Source organism: Podarcis filfolensis (genome assembly GCF_964270895.1).
Source record: "Podarcis filfolensis genome assembly, chromosome: 5".
Lineage (NCBI taxonomy): Eukaryota > Metazoa > Chordata > Lepidosauria > Squamata > Lacertidae > Podarcis > Podarcis filfolensis.
In genome coordinates this window covers 65,057,102-65,075,135 of record NC_139608.1, presented here as the reverse complement: position 1 = coordinate 65,075,135, position 18,034 = coordinate 65,057,102, and the positions used below count along the sequence as shown (strand labels likewise).

The 18,034-nt window shown below is 44.8% G+C and overlaps 1 long non-coding RNA gene across 1 annotated transcript in view; it reads right to left on the bottom strand.

The window, feature by feature from the left end:
* The window catches only part of LOC310762792, a 24,674-nt gene extending 6,640 nt beyond the window's left edge, over positions 1 to 18,034 (bottom strand). The window contains exons 1-2 of the long non-coding RNA XR_014548179.1: positions 18,024 to 18,034; positions 16,282 to 16,397 (exon numbers count right to left, since the gene is read on the bottom strand). This is a non-coding gene — a long non-coding RNA (uncharacterized lncRNA). The remainder of the gene's footprint in view (positions 1 to 16,281; positions 16,398 to 18,023) is intronic.

Sequence of the window (18,034 nt, the reverse complement as noted above, 5' to 3'; positions counted from 1 at the left end):
TCCTAAGCGCTTGTTAAAATAGTGATTTGAGCTGCTACTTTTAAAGCATTGGAGATAAAACAGGGACATGATTTGTAATCAATTAAAAATGTTTGCAGAAGGTGGGGAAATGTGTTTTAGTGCAGGAACAGGCTTTGGCTTCTGTAATTTACAAAGTGGGTCAAATGCTTCTGTCCTTGAGCTTTAAGCTGGCAGCCCTTGGGTCTTTCATTCAGCTGTTCATTGGTAGTCCTAGCATGGGTCATAACACTTAAGATATCTCCATATTTTAAGACTACAGTGGTACCTCGGAAGTTGAACAGAATCCGTTCGACTTCCAAAATGTTTGGAAACCAAGGCATGGGTTCTTATTGGCTGCAGGAAGCAGCATTGGATGTTTGGGTTCCAAAGAACATTTGTGAATTGGATCACTCACTTCCGGGTTTGCGGTGCTTGGGAGCCAAAACGTTCAAGTTGCAAGGCGTTCATCAACCAAGGTACGACTGTATAATGTTAAATGTAGTCAAATGTCTAGGAAAATGCAGTTTCATGTTTACAGAGCAGCTGCCCCAAAATAGTTACTCCCTACAAAGTAACAATTGCATTGTATTTGCCTTATGTAAGCTTTTTCTTTTTCTTCTTGGCAGCAATCCATTAGTCCTCAACAACTTTCAATGAAGTGATGACAAGTGGATTAAAAAGTATTGTTTACATTGCTTCAAAGTAATTAAAACTCCCTGCAACTAAGCTTTTTTTTTTTTTTTTAAGGTAAAACTGTCTTCTTGAATGGTTACACAATTTACCCTTATGAGTTTTCTACCTTCCTGCTGATCAGGAAGCTGACACAGCAGAATTGACAACATGGATCATTTGTTAGAGCAGGGATGGAGGAGGGAGAGAGAGAGACAGAAAAAGGTTCACTTAAATTGTTCTGTGTACAGTCCGAACCCAATAATGGTAATACACTGCAATGCACAGTTTGGGATACAGAGAAATAAGAGCTTAGAGAAATTATGCAGACAGATGGAGGTGCTGAGAGTCACATTGATGGCTCACTGGAGAGAAATTTCCTTCTCACAAGGCAGTCAGTTTGTACACACATGCAAAAATATCTTAGCACTCCATCGCCCTCCACAAACACCCTTCTTAAGAAACAAAATAACAAAATGGATTTTTTTAGTGGCTCCCTAATTGTGGCTCCATCCCTGTTCTAGAAAAATTTTCTGCGTTTTCAACCATAGGATGAATTCTGGCATCATGCAAATATTTTGGTGAGTCATAACGTGGGTAAATTTATTACAAACTCTATAAAGAAATCTACTTGCACTTATACTACCTTGTCATGAGGAAACAATGCAATGCTTGCTCACATAAACATTCTCTGCTGCTCGCTTTCATTTGCTGTTCGCATATCGCAGCATCTGTAAATGAATCTGATTTCTCATTTGGGGTAGCTAGCGCCGGTACTTGGAATACGATTTGCCTAATAGACGAGCTGTATGATCTTTGGGTGTACTTCCCAATCTTTGACTAAAAGCAAGGCAAACAGTTGCCTGACTTCTTGAAGTCTTAGACTGCTGCCTTAGACTGCAGCAGCAATCTGTATGTTTAAAAATGCAAGAGTAAACATGTTGATGCAAAGCCAGCCCTCCTCATCTCCATAGGCCTTGCATGCATGCTTCGACTTAGAGGACCTGAGTGACACGTAACCTTTTGAAACAGGCAATACTGATTATTTGCATGTTGTGGCAAAGATATTTCTAATCAGGCAAACGGAGGGAAAGGGAAGTAGAGGGCTGTCTAGCTGCAGCAGCAACAAAGGTATTTAAGCCTGTATAACCAGCTTTGCAGTCAGTTGGGTTTTTTGCTTGTTTGTTCTTTGCATCTCTTAGGAGGGAAGAGGTGTGGGTTTGTTTCCGTAGTGAAAAGCCACAGCTTCTCCATGGAAAGCTTTATGACTCCTTTTTCAGCCTCTCTTCACCACACCCTCCCTTGCATTGATGAAGCAGTCCCAAGTGAAGGTGGAATAATGCACACACATAAAAGCAAGTTGCATACGTGTTAATACATCACGTGGACAGAGGCTTTAGCGCACACAGCGTTATAGATTTTAGGACCTTCCTAAAACATGAATTACTAGCAGGCTTGTGTCTGGCATTGCTTGGAAGTCCTAAGAAAAAAAGAAAAATCAGTACAGTTTTGAAAGGGTTCAGTCCACCATCTTGATTCAACATGGAATCCAATTGTATCTTAAGAGGTGTCCAAGTGCACAGTGGACCAATGAACAATTTCCCAGAATAGATACTAGATATAGCTGAATTTAGGGACGCGGGTGGTGCTGTGGGTTAAACCACAGAGCCTAGGACTTGCCGATCAGAAGGTCAGCAGTTCGAATCCCCGTGACGGGGTGAGCTCCCGTTGCTTGGCCACTGCTCCTACCAACCTAGCAGTTCGAAAGCATGTCAAAGTGCAAGTAGATAAATAGGTAAACGGCGTTTCCGTGCGCTGCTCTGGTTCGCCAGAAGCGGCTTAGTCATGCTAGCCACATGACCCGGAAGCTGTACGCCGGCTACCCTGGCCGATAAAGCGAGATGAGCGCCGCAACCCCAGAGTCGGTCACAACTGGACCTAATGGTCAGGGGTCCCTTTACCTATAGCTGAATTAAAAGCTTTGAATTGATCTTACTCCCATCTTCTTGGAGTAGAGTTCCCCTAATACCTATATACACAATGTTTTTACCAGCAATAACACCAAAGAGAGAACAGGGCGATAGTATCTCTTCCATATGACAGTCTTCTGTGAATGGTATAGTATGCTTATGCATATAAATCATTGTGGGAAGTCACGTTTCTTATCATCATCTGAGCATTTGGGATTGGTTTCTATCTGTCTCAATAGACAATGGAGTGTGCCTCCAGGGGTGAAGTCAAACTGGTGCGTTAGCAGCTCTGAAGTGATCTCTCCAGGGTGCAAGCCTGGGCATTGTGTATGGAGGTCCTGGGCTGTCCTGATGACAACACCCCACCTCTTGGCCTCACTGATGTGGCCCAAAGGAAAGCAGAGCAATGTGTTGGGAACCAGCTTGGCTACAGGAGTTGCTGGAAGGAAGCATTCAAGGCGCCATCCAACCATCTTAGGGACTCTGGATTTGTGTAGGGTTTACTCCTTAGCCATTTCTTCTCCCGCAGATATCCCACTAGGCTAGCGGAAGTTTAGGATCAGAGTTTTCCTTCTCCTAGCTACCTTCAGAGGTGGTTGAACCCCATCTGCCACTCACTCCCCTCTACAATACAGTAATCATCTTCCTGACCAGTGGACCCACTATTGGTTTTGTCCGCTCAAGCTGTTGGAGACTGTCTTCACATGCAGGGGAAGTCCCAGACTCACTGAGGGTTTGAGACCCACTGGCTATCCTCACCTGGTTTAGCCGGCCAGGTGAAGCTCTTCCCAGGGTGTGGCTACTGTCCTATGCTAACAGCTTCTAGGAGCCACAGATGAGAGCTGAGTGCAGAGTCGGGACCGAGGGGGGACAAACTACCCCAGAAAGAGCACATCATGTCCACTACCAGAAGTACTACTCCACTCCTAGCACCCCATGCATCCCATCATCTGAACAACTGGCTGTGAATTTTAACATCACCGGTGCTTGGAAAGTAGTTGATGCAGAACTAATAGTATGATGATTTCATTTTTTGTAGTCACGTAAGGACATAGCTTTCCTAATGATTGGGCTCAAATGTGCGTGCCAGTAACTCATGATGACTTGGCAACTTATGTTTCCCTGTAAATATTGAGTAATTCTTTCAGCAGTCCTTCTCTCCAATTCCTGACTCTCTTTTAGCAGCTGAATGATGCTAAAATCACTCAAAATGCATCACAGGAAGTATAGCTTGCAGCGGGCAGCTTCTTATCCTTGTTATATGTCACAGATGAGAATAGAGACACATACATGTTTGTGTGTGTGTGTATTGCTTCTCTTCTCGCCACTCCAATGCTAGACCATTCCCTTCCATATAGTTGGAGATTCTCTTTCACCTGCTTGACAGTAACCTGACTATAGCTGTTTGCTTTATAAAAAAAAAAAAGGAAAGCACAATATCACAATCGTTTCAGCTGTTCTTCCTATATAACAGATGCAGGTCACACACCCCCATAAACATTTATTCTGTGTATATAGACATTTATTGAGGGGATGAGGTAGAAGGGCATGACACTCACATATGCATTTATTTGCATGCACACTGAAGTCAGATTGCAACACACACACATACACCCTCCAAACTGTAACTTCTAGAGCAGAGCTGAGGGGCATTTTCAGCCCAAGGGCTGCATTCTCAGCTGGTAGAGCATGAGAGTCAAGGTCAAGGGTTCGAGCCCCATGTTGGGCCAAAGATTCCTAAATTGTAGGGGGTTGCGCTTGATGACCCTTCCAACTCTACAATTCTATAAAACCTTCTGAAGGTTGCAGGCCAGTGTTGGGCAGGGCCAGGAGCAAAAGTAGGTGGAGCGAGATATGCTAATCTTACCTCCCTGCAGTGGCCTAATTGCTACACAAACTCACACTTCCCTCAGAGGCATTATTAGAGCTCAAGGACACATTTTAGTCAGACGAAAGCACTGATGGTTGCATTCAGGAGACAGTTTGGAGGGCTAGGTAGAAGGACCTGAAGGACCTTTCAGCTCTTGTGCCTGAGGTTCTCCAACCCTGAGAGAAAATCCAGTGGAAAGGGTTGAAACCTAACAAGTTCTTGGGCAGCCTTCCCCAACCTTAGGGTGCTTTTGGACTCCTGTCATCTCAGATCATTGGTCATGGTGGCTGAGGGTGGTCATACTTCAACAACATCTGGGGACCCTAGGTTGTAGGACATGGGTGCATGCAGACAAGTTGTTTTTTTAAAGGCATTGTCATCTACCAATGGTAGCTGTTACCATGGTGTTGTTCCAGTGTGACAGGCAATGTGCCTGATCCAGCACTTCTACCAGTTACTAGTGCGACGTATGTTGCGTATGCAGTGTATAATTGCATAATTAGAGTGACTTCTACATGAATGGAAGATTTGTCTTCTCTTAACTGTTCACTTTAGACTAATGCATAAAAGGCATACTTTCGAATGATAATGTTCCCTATGTGAGTTTCTGGCTTGTAGTGGGGCAGCTTGTTCCTTTAAGGCGGTGATCCCCCGCCGCACTGAAAACTCCCTTTGTCAACTTTTGGCCTGTTTACTCTCACACACACACAAAAATCTAACGCTCTGCAAAGGCTGTTTGTTCTGAACAGCCCCACTGGAATCAAGTGTGTACACACTTAGCTGTAGTTTCCCAGGTAATATAGCGTGGAAGAACCAGCCTCCCAATGCTGGCATTGTTGTGGCTGACCTGACCAGGATAGAGATGGGTCAGTAGTCGGAGAAGGGCTATGTGAATGCCCAGTGGAGCCAATCCAGTATTCACATAGCCCAGTTCTACTCCCATGCAAGAAAGTAGCAGAGGTGGCTCTGGTGTCAAGAGAGTGGCTCCACTCTACAGCTTGTACCGCTATGGCACTGTAGAGCTCTACGTTCTGCTTATCCTCATGCATCTACTAATAATGAGTTCAGGAGGCTCCCGTTTAAAAATGTCCCTTCACAAAGCATTTTGGGTCTATGTTCTAAAAACAATTTCATCTTAGCTGAGCCTCAGATACTGGATTAGAAGGGGGTGCTTTATTAGTGCGCTCCTACGTGGGTGGCGCTGTGGGTTAAACCACAGAGCCTAGGACTTGCCGGTCAGAAGGTTGGCGGTTCGAATCCCCGCGACGGGGCGAGCTCCCGTTGTTCGGTCCCAGCTCCTGCCCATCTAGCAGTTTGAAAGCACATCAAAGTGCAAGTAGATAAATAGGTACCTCTTTGGCAGGAAGGTAAGCGGCGTTTCCGTGTGCTGCTCTGGTTTGCCAGAAGCGGCTTAGTCATGCTGGCCACATGACCCGGAAGCTGTATGCCGGCTCCCTCGGCCAATAAAGCAAGATGAACCCCAGAGTCGGTCACGACTGGACCTAATGGTCAGGAGTCCCTTTATCTCTACCTTTTACCAAACTATATGCAAAACTGAAATGATTCAGGTCTTCTTAGCTTGATGGTGTCACCCAGAACTTGTTCCACACAAAAACCATTTCTAAATCACAATAGTTCCTTCTTGCATCACAGTCTCCTCCTCCAGTTTTACTGTCATCCAGTGATTTTTTTATTTTTAAAGGTGCTGGTACTTCGTACCCTTTGAGTACACCCCCCCCCCAAAAAAAAGCACTGTGTCATTTTCTGTGATAAACTGCCCATGACCTTCACTTTGTCACTTGGACTCCTCCCTTATATTATTCAGTTCATTCTCCCTTTCAGCCAGTTTTGCCTTGACCTGTCTCCAGGAAAACTCCACACATTGAAGCTACCTCTCCCCCCTCTTTTCTTTTAGATTCCTCATGAAAACACACCTTTTCCAGGAAGTCTATAAAGAAAACACTCACATTACAGTAGCAAGACACATTGCTTCAACTCATCAGTGCATAAAATTAACGTTGCTGTTGCGTTTTAGTTTTTTTTTGGGGGGGGTCCTTGTTTGTTTGTTACTGGTGTTGTGTGATCAACCTGCAACCAATAAAACTGCATGAGGTGGGATGCTCCTTAATTAATTGTGTGCACTTTTATGTGGGAGGAAGTGGAACACCTCAGGGTCTACTTCTGAGTAAATGTGCACAGGATCGGTCTGCTTAGTAATAATTAATTTGAAGACTAACACAGCTGTTGGGAAACTAGTAATTCCCATTTCTGAACACTTGCCAGAGGCAAGATTAGTTTCGCATTTGTTTGAAATCCAACACATCTTTGTGTTAGCAAAAGCTTCAAATGCATTCCTCTTTGTTGCTTGAGGTCAATGTGGAGGCAAGAAGGAAGCAAAATGTTCTCAACTAGATCATTTTTCAGCTGCTTGGGACCTCTACACAGTAATGCCCCTGCCTTTTTAATCCTTTGGCAAAAGGATTTATTCTGAGGCTGTGTATATGTTACCGCTTACTCTGGCTCCAGAATGCTCCCACCTCTGCTGTTTTGAAGAAGACATTAGCCGCAATGCATAGGTGTTGTGTAGTTTCTTGAGAAATGGCCCCATCTGTTGCTCTTTCGCTCTTACCATCTTCCATCCAATTAGCAAACGGAAGCCATGGTTAAACTGAAGTGGTGTGTACATTTCAGGAAGCTGTTGCACATGCAACAGGTGACAGCGCATGCAGATGACAGCTTCGATGAATTGGAATTTGGCACTGGGGAACGAATCAGGTAATGGGCACCAGGTGAAGACATCCACGCCTCCTCTCTAGTGTGAAGAGCAACATAAAAAGTGACTTGAAACGCTGGGGTGGCCGGGGCGGGGGGGGGGATAGTGGCAGGAATGACCTCACTGCTTTTTGAGCTGTTGGTGTGTACATAGCCTGAGTTTAGATGTGAGTGGCAAATAGCTGAATCAGCCATTTACACAACTCTGTTCAGAGTCCTGACAAAAAAACAAAACTGTGAGCAAATAACTACCTGCAGAAAATGTACCTTGATCAGGCTGTGAACTTTGTGTGATGTTAGATAACTAGCTTAAGGGCAACTACAAAAAGGGGAGAATGGGAATTATGTTGTACTGAGCTCCCTCCATTCTGTTTAACTGAATCCTTTCAAATTACCTTGCTGGTTTTGAGTGCTTCTAGGTGAAGATCCCCCCCCCCCCGAAGATCTCAAGCATACTTTATGAACACACCCAATACTTGCCAAGATTAGCAGAGTCAAAATAACTGCCACAATCCAAAAGAGGAATTGCACAGGGCTTGTTGCATAACAGACACACATTCATAGAACTTTTGTACTGCTTCTCCGCCCCTCTCTATTCAGAGAACTTCTTGCCAAACATCTTAGCTGTGTGAAAGCTTGCTGTTTTCTGAGCTTGGTTAACTAGGGGAAAACATTAACACTGATGCAAAATCAAAGCCAAAAGATATACCATATTAACTTTGCAATCCTATGCAATGTTCACACGGCAGCAAGTCTCATTTTGTTGAAAAGGGCTTTCTCCCTAGTTAGTATGTTTATACTGAAGGCTAAGCCAGATAAATTCTAGATATTTTTTCTTCAGCATGTGCTGTGTGAATAATATTTCTTTTTGTTCCACTTCTGCTTAACATGATTCATCTAGAGCACAGAGAAAGAGAGAGGTTAAAGACGGCAATGAAATATAATCTACCAGCACTGTGCAACCACAACATTTAATTATAATCTGAACAACAGAAAGCCTCATACATTTTTCAAGCAAAGCTAGAACAAACATATGCTAGGAGGCCATATCTTGAAATGGTGTGGGTGTACTTTTAAATTAATCACTGGGTCATTTCCAGATAAGATTCATCAAAAGCACAAAGACAGATTTTGAGTGCCGTACAAAATGTTACACCCAGAATACGATGATAGTTTCACAAAACCATTGGCCCAAGACAGCGATTGCATTTGATGTATGTAGGCCTGGTCTTTCAGACCTGCATAATCCACTTTGACTCTCTTTTGGGGTGGGGGGCAGAATTGCGTATCCCTTTTCACACTATGTCTCTGGGGCTTCTCTCCATCCCCATTCATCCTTCATTCTCCAACTTGGTGCCCTCCAGGTATTTTAGTAAATGACAAATATCACTCATTGGCCATTCTGGCTGGCATCGATGAGAATTGTGATGTGAAACATCTAAAAGGGCACCAGGTTAAGGAAGGCTAGTTTAGAATCTAAAGTTTTAGGGCAGGGGTAGCCAGTGTAGTGCTGCAGAGGAACATAGGAAGTGACATTATACTGAGCCGACACTGACTGGCAGCAGCTTTCTGGGATTTCAGAAAGTGGCATTCCGGGGGCCAAGATGGCGACGAAGTAAGACGCACTTGCTGGAGCTCCCCTTTCCAGTTCATGCTGTAAGTTACTCCACTCCTATTTTTCTCTGGAAGTTGGCACGATAATGTTTTGATGATAACGCCAGGAACTCACCCTGTGGAAGCTTGCAAAGTCAGCGCCATAAATCTCCCTAATGAGCTTCGCTAACAACCTGATTAGCTGTAACTTGGGCAGCCATCGGCCGCGCTTCCCTGGCCTTCCACCAGCTCTTGCTTGGCCTTTGGAGGACTCTTAGATAACCGAGCCGCTCAAGGGGTTTAGCATGACGAACCTAAAACGTGGTCGTACCTCTTCTGTGGAAGACCTTTCCTTTAATGCCTCAGAACCTATGTCTAAGGTTTCGAAGCCTACTGGGCTGGATTCACCACCTAAGACCTTAGAGCCTTCTATCTCATCATTGGAGGAGTTTTTCTGCAATCTTGTGCTTCCTTCACCTGTTACCTCCAAGCAGTTAGATTGCCTACATGATCCTGCAATGACTCCAAACAACCCTTTAAACACCTCCAAGCAGGTAGACTGTCCATATGACCCCGCAACGACTTCAAATACTCCCTTGCCAGGAGACAAATCGCTGTTGGATATAACCTCCAGCCCAGATGGCCTCTCTCCCCACCCCGACCCTCATTGTAAATCTTTATGTGATATAGTACAATCAGTGGAGCTGAGGACTTTGCAGAAATATTGCCTGCACTTGGCTGACGAAATAAAGGTGCTATCAGCTTCCATCAATATGTTAGAGGGGAAACTAAATGCCTTCACCAAAACCCCTGCCTCGATTTTGAATCCGCCATTAAATCATCAGGGACCTGATAATCATGAGGCACAGAGCCTAAGTAGGGGGCAGCAGCTGGTAAACCTCCAACTCACCCCTAACAATATATGCTTGAACATCACTCACTCCTGCTTCCCCTACTATGCCTGGAGAAATTGTAAAGCTGCTGTGATCTCATTGCGAATGTTGACCAGGTCCTACTTGGCCCAGGGTGATCTCTTATCATTAGAATGGCTGCCAGAGACTCCAAAATTTAAGCGCTTGTTGCTCAAGTTCGACTCTCCCAGGCTTCCTTCACTTTTGAGCAAACTTCAAAATTGCCTCAACTGGTATGGAATCTTCCCACAAAGATGCTTCTTTAACAACTGTAGGGGCATTATTGGGAAAATCCCAAACTCGGCAAATTTGGTTAGCCGGCCTACAAGGAGGATTGAGGATTATGACCGAAATTCGCAGCAACGGACCCTTCCTATGAACCCCTCCCTACGATTTACTAGCCGACCATCCCACCGGCAAGAAGGGACTGCCTTAAGGGGTAGAGCTTTGACGGGTCCAGCCTTGGCCATTATAGATGCTCCTAAAGATTGGCAGACACAAGCCCATGTGGACCCCCCTGCAGCGATAACGATCTCCAATCCTCAAAATGGCTGCATTCCTTGTGCTGATACCATGACGATGCAAGAGACCCTGGGAGATCCAGTAGCCCTTTGGACAAACACTGAGGCAGTGGCAAGGCTAAACAAGCTACTGGAAGCTAACCGAAAAGGATGTCTTTCTTCTGTCTTACATTGTGCTTTCCCCTCAACAAGCCTCGATCCTCAAGGCACGACTCCTGCAACTACAGAGCATACGGCAAACGACGAGTCTATGGACTTGTCGGCTAGTAACACCCCCTCGTATCAAGATTCTCTCTTACAGCGATGTATAAATTCGCCCCAGCCATTGGCTGTTCCTGTGACATGTGACAACTTGAACCTGAAATGCAAACAATCAAAAATCACTGCCTTTTTTCACCCTACTGCCTCTTCACGCAGCGTACACCCCCATTTGGATTCTCCAGGATTAACCACGCAAGAGAAATCATGACTTGAGGGAAACACAAAGCGGCCTCTTACATTACTATCATGGAATGTGGCTGGTATTAAATCCAAACTGACAGATCCATCATTTGTTGCCTATATAAATGGCAGCCACATCCTTCTATTCCAAGAGTCATGGACCTGTGAGGACTTCTATCTAACAGGATACAAGGGCTTCTACCTGAATGCCACGCAGAACTCGTTATCACATGGTAGACCGCAAGGAGGCTTGGCTACTTTTGTTTCCTTAGCCATAAATCTTCAGGCCGAAAAAATCGACATCCAGTCGTCACTCATGCTGATTATAAAATTGCAAACAGCAGAGGAAACGATAGTAGTGATCAATATCTACTTATGTCCAATTTATAAGAGAAATTTGGTTGATCTGAGATGGCAGGAAATCCAAGTGACATTGGAAACGCTTTTTGATAAATACCCCGAAGCCACTTTTCTGTTGGCGGGAGATTTTAATGGACGCCTGTCACATACTGACCAAATCTTATTCTCTAAATTTAACAAGTACCCTTCTTCACCTCTTATGACTACAGATCTTTTACCAAGGAAATTCAAAGATAACATAGCCACTTACGCAGGTTTCAAATGCAGGCAAACCTTGCTGGCCCTCAATTTCCTTCTGCTAAATGGGGCAGTCAGCTTGGACTACCCTGCCGAATTCACCTATTGGTCAGGTTCACGTGCATCCACTGTTGATTTTGTATGGATATCTCCCGACCTTACCCCAAAAATATCCAGCTTTAAGGTGGCTACAAGATTGGAGAGTGATCACTTCCCTCTAGAAATTTCCTTGACTCTGGCTGACGAACTTGATAGGCACTCCTTTGTGCACCTATCAAATGATCATCTGGAGATAAGACCTACAGCCCTTAAATGGACCTCCAACTCGGCCCAGCAGTTGAACGAACTTCTCTGGTCTGATCAGCTCCAAATAAAAAGGGCTTCCCTTATGCAGGCGGATGAGCCTCTACCAATATATGACGATTTAGTAGAACTTCTAAAACCAACATTAGCTCGGTCCCCCACAAAGCATGGTAAACAGTTTTTCCACAAAAAATGGTTCGATGAGGAATGCAAAAACTTCAAGAATCATCTGTATAATGAATGGTTGGCATACAGAGCATCAAATGACCCCATGCCAAATAACCGCCTTATCACCCTCAGGAGAAGTTACAAAGTCCTACTAAAGGAAAAGAAGCTCGAGGCAGAAAGAAACAATTGGAACAACCTTTTGATAGCTGCAGAGAATAGAAATCCAGCCTCTTTTTGGCAGTTAATTTCCAGATACCTGGGTAGGCCGCTTGCAATAATAGAACCCCACATCTCAGCGGACACTTGGGAAAGATACTTCACCGATCTGTATGCAGCCCATGATGCCTGCGGAGATACGGTGGAGCCGGAAGTACTGCCCGATTGGGACCCAGTTACATGCCCTGAAGTTGAAACTCTCATAGATCGATTTAAAGCAGGCAAGGCCCCCGGTGATGACCTTATATCCATTGATGCCATCAAAGCAAATAAAGATTGGTGGATCCCACTTTTAGCAGCACTTTACACGCATATAAACAAAACAGCAAAATTTCCCTCAAGCTGGAGCTCTGCGTTGATTGTATTAATACATAAGAAAGGCCCACGTACAGAGCCGAGCAACTTTAGGCCAATCAGCTTGCTAAATGTCATTGGGAAGATTTACTCGGGGTACCTGCTAAACAAACTATCGAAATGGATGGAGGACGACAATATCATTGCCGATGAACAGGCGGGTTTTCGCCCTGGAAGATCTACCACAGACCAAATATTAATCTTGAATCACCTGGAGGAAAAGTATGCCGGCAAAGCCCCAAAGGTTCTTCATGTGGCTTTTATTGACCTTAAGCAGGCATTTGATCGAATCTCTATAAAGCAGCTATGGACAAAACTGGCTGCTACAAAGATCGATCGTCGTCTCCTTCATCTGATTATCAGCCTCCGTACAAACACCTTTCTGAGAATCAGGCTAGACAATAAAGGCCTAGTCTCCAACCCTGTTACCACCACTAGAGGGGTAAGACAGGGTTGTCTATTGGCTCCAGCATTGTTTAGCTTTTACATTAACTCACTGGTGACTCACATGGCCAATGATGCTTTCCACCCCCCCCCAAATTAGCAGCCCGATCTCTGAATGTTCTTCTGTATGCGGATGACGCCACACTTCTTGCCAGATCCCCTATTGGACTGAGGAGAATGTTGCAAGCTCTACATGAATACTGTGATCAGCATGAGCTCCAACCCAACTATGCTAAGACCAAGGTCATGGTCTTTTCTGCCCGACCGAGACTCCATTGATGGTCGATGAACGGGATCCCCCTAGAGCAGGTTAAGTGCTTTAAATATCTGGGACAAGTAATACGGTCAAATAGGTCTTTTCTGGCCCATAGAGACTATATAACAACTAATGCATCTAAAGCAGCCATCCAGATTAGATCTCTGTATGCTAAGAATCAGGCTCAATCAGTGAAGATAGCTTTGAGACTCTTTCAAATGAAAGTCCTCCCCCTTCTTTTGGTGGGCATCTCTTTAGGCTCCCGTAGGGATTTTTTGAAACTGGATTCTATCCAAACGCGATTCCTTAGAGCCATCCTTAGGATTCCCCCCTCGGTAGCGGGTGCGGTTATGAGATTAGAGGTTGGCTGGCAAGTTCTACAGTATGTGGCCTTGAAGACGAAGCTCTGGCTATGGCTCAAGCTTTGTTTTAAACCAGTGGGTATTGCCCCCTTGATATTGAGGGACGATTTCCAATCATCGTGGGAAAGGGAGGTCATTAACGAGGTTCAATCCTGCGGATTGTCTCACCTTTACTTTGAGTCTATGACGTACAATCAAGCTAGAGCTGTGATCTCCTGGAGACTGAGTGACATTGCCAGACAAGAGGACATAGCCCTGGTAAAACCAGGGATGTTCCTAGGGGACCAGATTTATCGGACCATACCAGCCCCCTACCTTGCAGAAATCCACTATGTTGAATACCGCAGACTTCTTACAGCAGCTAGATTAAATGTCCTTGACTCTGCGATATTGTGGGGAAGGTACAGGGGAGTACCATACGCCCAGAGAACCTGTCATTGTGCCATGGGTGTGGTTGAGTCCACCGAACACATTCTCTTGACTTGCCCTTCTTATGCAGAGCTTAGACAAAATTTTATAGACCCACACCTATGTCAATTTAGCTTCCTACCCGGAGAAAACCAGGTTTTACGCTTGCTGAATAATGTCACTAGAGCTATACCTTCCTTGGTGGCCAAATTTCTTTTTTTAGCTTTTAAGCGTCGCAAGACTATAATTGACTGTATTGATATGGGGCTATCTGTTTAGCCCATTTTAGTGTTGGCTAAGTTCTAAAATCTTCCTGGTTGTTTTAACTGTGTATTGACAAATGTACTTTTTTCTGACTGACGGTCGAATAAAAAGGTTGATGATGGAAAGTGGCATTCCCAGCCCTGCCTTCAGTTGCTGCTGATTAAACCTGAGACCTTCTGCCATTGATCTACTGCCCTTTCCCACAGCTGATGTGGAATAATAATAATAATAATAATAATAATAATAATAATAATAATAGTACTTTATTTATACCCCGCCCTTCCCAGATTAAAAATTGGGCTCAGGGTGGCTCAGGGCAGCTAACAGCAAATATAAAACATTGATTATTGTAGTCCAATAACATCTGGAGGGTGTTGGCTACTCCTGTTTCAGAGCCAAAGACTGGATGAAGGCGCGTGGTACCAAAGCGGTGGAGTTAAGCCACAGCTGATGGTTATCTCTGTTAATATATTTGGCTGGTATTACAAGAGAAGAGGTTTCTGGCAAGACTACTCCATTGATTATGTTGTGTCATCATCCTAAATGTTTACTGAACTACATTCCAGAATTCATGTAGGACCCGCTTAAGGTCTACCTGGCCAGTCCTTATTGCTGTTGGGGTGGCTGAATGTGCTGAAACAGCACAGCTGAAGCCCAAAGGAGCTCCAGGACACACAAGAACTTGGGAACTGTTCTTACCTATACTCATTGAAGTGTTTCCCTTGAACAAGTCTTGCGCTTTCCCTGTAAGAAGTAAACAAAGGCAAAGGCCAGCCACTATGAAGTACTTCTCCAGGACGCGTAAATGGTCCCCTTTAACATTGTAAGAAGGGGCTGGATGAGATCATCTGAAGGCTGAACGTCTATTTTTCATTTTCAGTCGACCTGAAGTCATTTTCTCCACTGTGGATCTTTGCTTGGGGAGGGATATTAATGGGCTAGATGTGAGTGAATAAACAAAGCCGAACATTGGTAAAATACAATGTTGTGATGCTGGGTGTTACCCTGGTTAGTTTAGCTGGGAGAGTGTTTGGAATCAGCAGATCATTCCCTACTACAGCAGACTTGCCAACAAATATAACCGTTTCTGAACATTTCCCTTTAGGATTTTTGAAATATTAAAAAAGAGCAATAAATGTCAACAAATTTCTGACATCACAACGTATGTATGTTTCCATAAATGCCAAAAACATAATTCTTAAGCTTTTAGGAGGATGTATCTGTGCACATTGCAGCACATTTAAAACACATACTTAAAAAAAAAAAAAAGAATATTGGGAACTGTAGTTCTTCAAAGGTGCTGGAACTGTAGCTTTGTAAGGGGCAAACTAGTATCATTTTAAAATATTGGTGATAAATGGCAGTTGACGTGAGCGAGGTAACAAAACTCACACTAAAGGTTACATTTTTCAGGCTCCCCTTTGTGCCACAACAACATAATCCTGTCTACATACAAGAGGAGTGCAATTAACAGTGATGAAAGCATTGCGTGAGAAATCTCTCCCTACAAATGTGTGGTATATCATAAACCTGTGTTTGATGAGGTCGTTACCACCTGACATCTTCCAGGTCATGCAAGATATTTGTGCAAGCCTTTGCACAGGCATTCTTACTTGTTCAGAAGAATTATTACGCTGCCTGGGGCTTCATAGCAACTTTTGCCCCAGTTCTTCCCATAGCCTCAGAGTAAGCTACTGAAATCGATTCAGTGTTGGAGAACATGGGTACCATTAAGCAAACATTTGAGCTGCCTAACTAACACTCGCTTAGATTGGTTGGTGTTAAGCAGCTTGTGGACACGACTGCAACCTTTTAAAAAATGTAAATTCTAATTAACAATTGTGGCACATTGCCAAATGCTACACCTCTCCCTGACCCTGCAGCGCTCTCCAAACATCATTACCAGCCCTACAGATTCTAAGACAGGAATGACCGCTCCCCACATCAAATGGGGGGCACCTTTTGCGTAGTCGCGTGCAGCCCCCCGGATCCTATGTGGCTCCCAGCCATATAGCCTGGCTTCGCCCTTCCCAGGTTGGAAATCTGGAGGTCTCCACCTACCTCAAGCAGTTACCCAATCCCACCTGGGGAGGCGTTGCCAGGGGACCTGGCCAGGTAGGAGGAGGGACCGCCATACTCACACAATAGAGGGTGGATCTTACCTGGGAATTGTCAGTTGGCTCCAGAGCTGCTCCCACCCTGCCCTCCCTCAGTTAAGCCTTCCTTTGCAGGTTAATCTCTTCTCCACAGGTACGAGGGCGCTGCTACATTATGGTCGCTGTTGAAAGGCCGGAAAGGAATTTTCCTGCATTGGCAGGTTTTGCCTTCCTTATAGCAAAATGTCACAACTTTGGCGGTTTCAGGCATTGGGCAGAATCCTTTACTCTATCTTCCCTTAATGGGGGGGGGTGTGAAGCAGTGGCCCACGCTCCCCCTGCAGCGGCGATCCCAGGGTTCCCTGTTAAAGGGGTTGTTTTGAGGGGAGGCATTGGCCATACGCCAATTGGATGTCATTGCTCTTCCCTGCAATGGCGGCGAAACGGGGGGCGGGCTCTCTGCTTGAACATATGTTCTCCAGAGCCAGCCCAATCCCCACACATTCTGGATAACCCTGATGTTCCCCAGATCCCCGGCCAGGGACTGGGAGGGATAAACGCCCAATGCCTAAGCCAAGGTCTCCCTACATCTGAAACTTTAACAAAGTTGTGGCCAATTTTAATCCCGTAGCACGTTGTCTTGAGTTGTTATTCCACTCGGGAGTCGCCTGGGGCTGGGGGGACTCCACCTGTCCATGCAATCCCCTCCCTTTGCTGCCCCACTTTGTCCAGCAGGGCTAGCACACCCCACCTTAAGGTTGGATCCAACACATGTGGCTTAAGAGTTCTTCATCCTCCTCAACAGCCTGCCCAATCGTCTGTGCTCCTTTTGCAAGTTCAGGAGGCAGAGCTGAGGCTTGCAGTTTCCCATCTTCTGGACTGTGTGTAGGTAAACTGTACTTTAATTGCTCCATCCACTTTGGCTTCAGGCCCTACCCACCTCTGATATGTGGTCCTCAGGCTGTAAAATTCATCCTGCCCCTGCCAGCTTATTTCAGGAGCAAACTGTACTACTTTTCCTGCCAACCTGTTCAACCTGGGAAGCACTGCAACAAATGGGATATGTGTGTGTGTGTGTGTTAGGCCTGTCGCTCCCCTCCAGTTACCGTAGTCTCCCATGAAAAGCAGCCTCAGGCACTTTGACTGGTTTCCTTGATTCCTTCCATCCACAGGATTCTGGAGCCTTGCAACCTCTTAAGCAATATCCCCGCTTTTCTAGCTGCAGTCCCTACTGGCTGGGCAAGCAACGAATCTAGCATGAGTGAGCAACCAGCCCAGCAAAAGTTAAAATCCCATAAGTTACTATGGATGTTCAGCCTCAGATTAGGGGGGGAAAACAAACCTCTTTAAAGATGAGTGCAGTACTCTGTTTCCTTTGGGCAGACACAAGGGTATTTCAACACCTCATCAAAACAGGAGGGTATTTTAAATGCTTAACTTAATACACATTTGTTTGTTTTTAAAAAAGCTCCTGTTATTTTTTCCCTAAAACCTATTATGCAAGGACAAACTTCACAAGCATTTGACCTGTAACCTGCAGTATTGATATTGGCTCCATTGCATGGCTGTTGTGAACCTCTCTCTTGCTCTCTCTCAACCTCCAAAACAGCAATATGGGAATAATATATTATATTTACACTGGCTTTTCATTGGCAGGATTATTTCAAAATGTTTTTTTCTCATGGAATATGACAATAGAGTAGTAAATCCTATCTCTGCTGATACTTTTCCATGGCAGTAGGCATGCTGCCGCCCAGCCACTACTAAGATGTTGGTGTTCTCCACTGATTTCCATGGGTAGCACTCACTTCCATCCTTG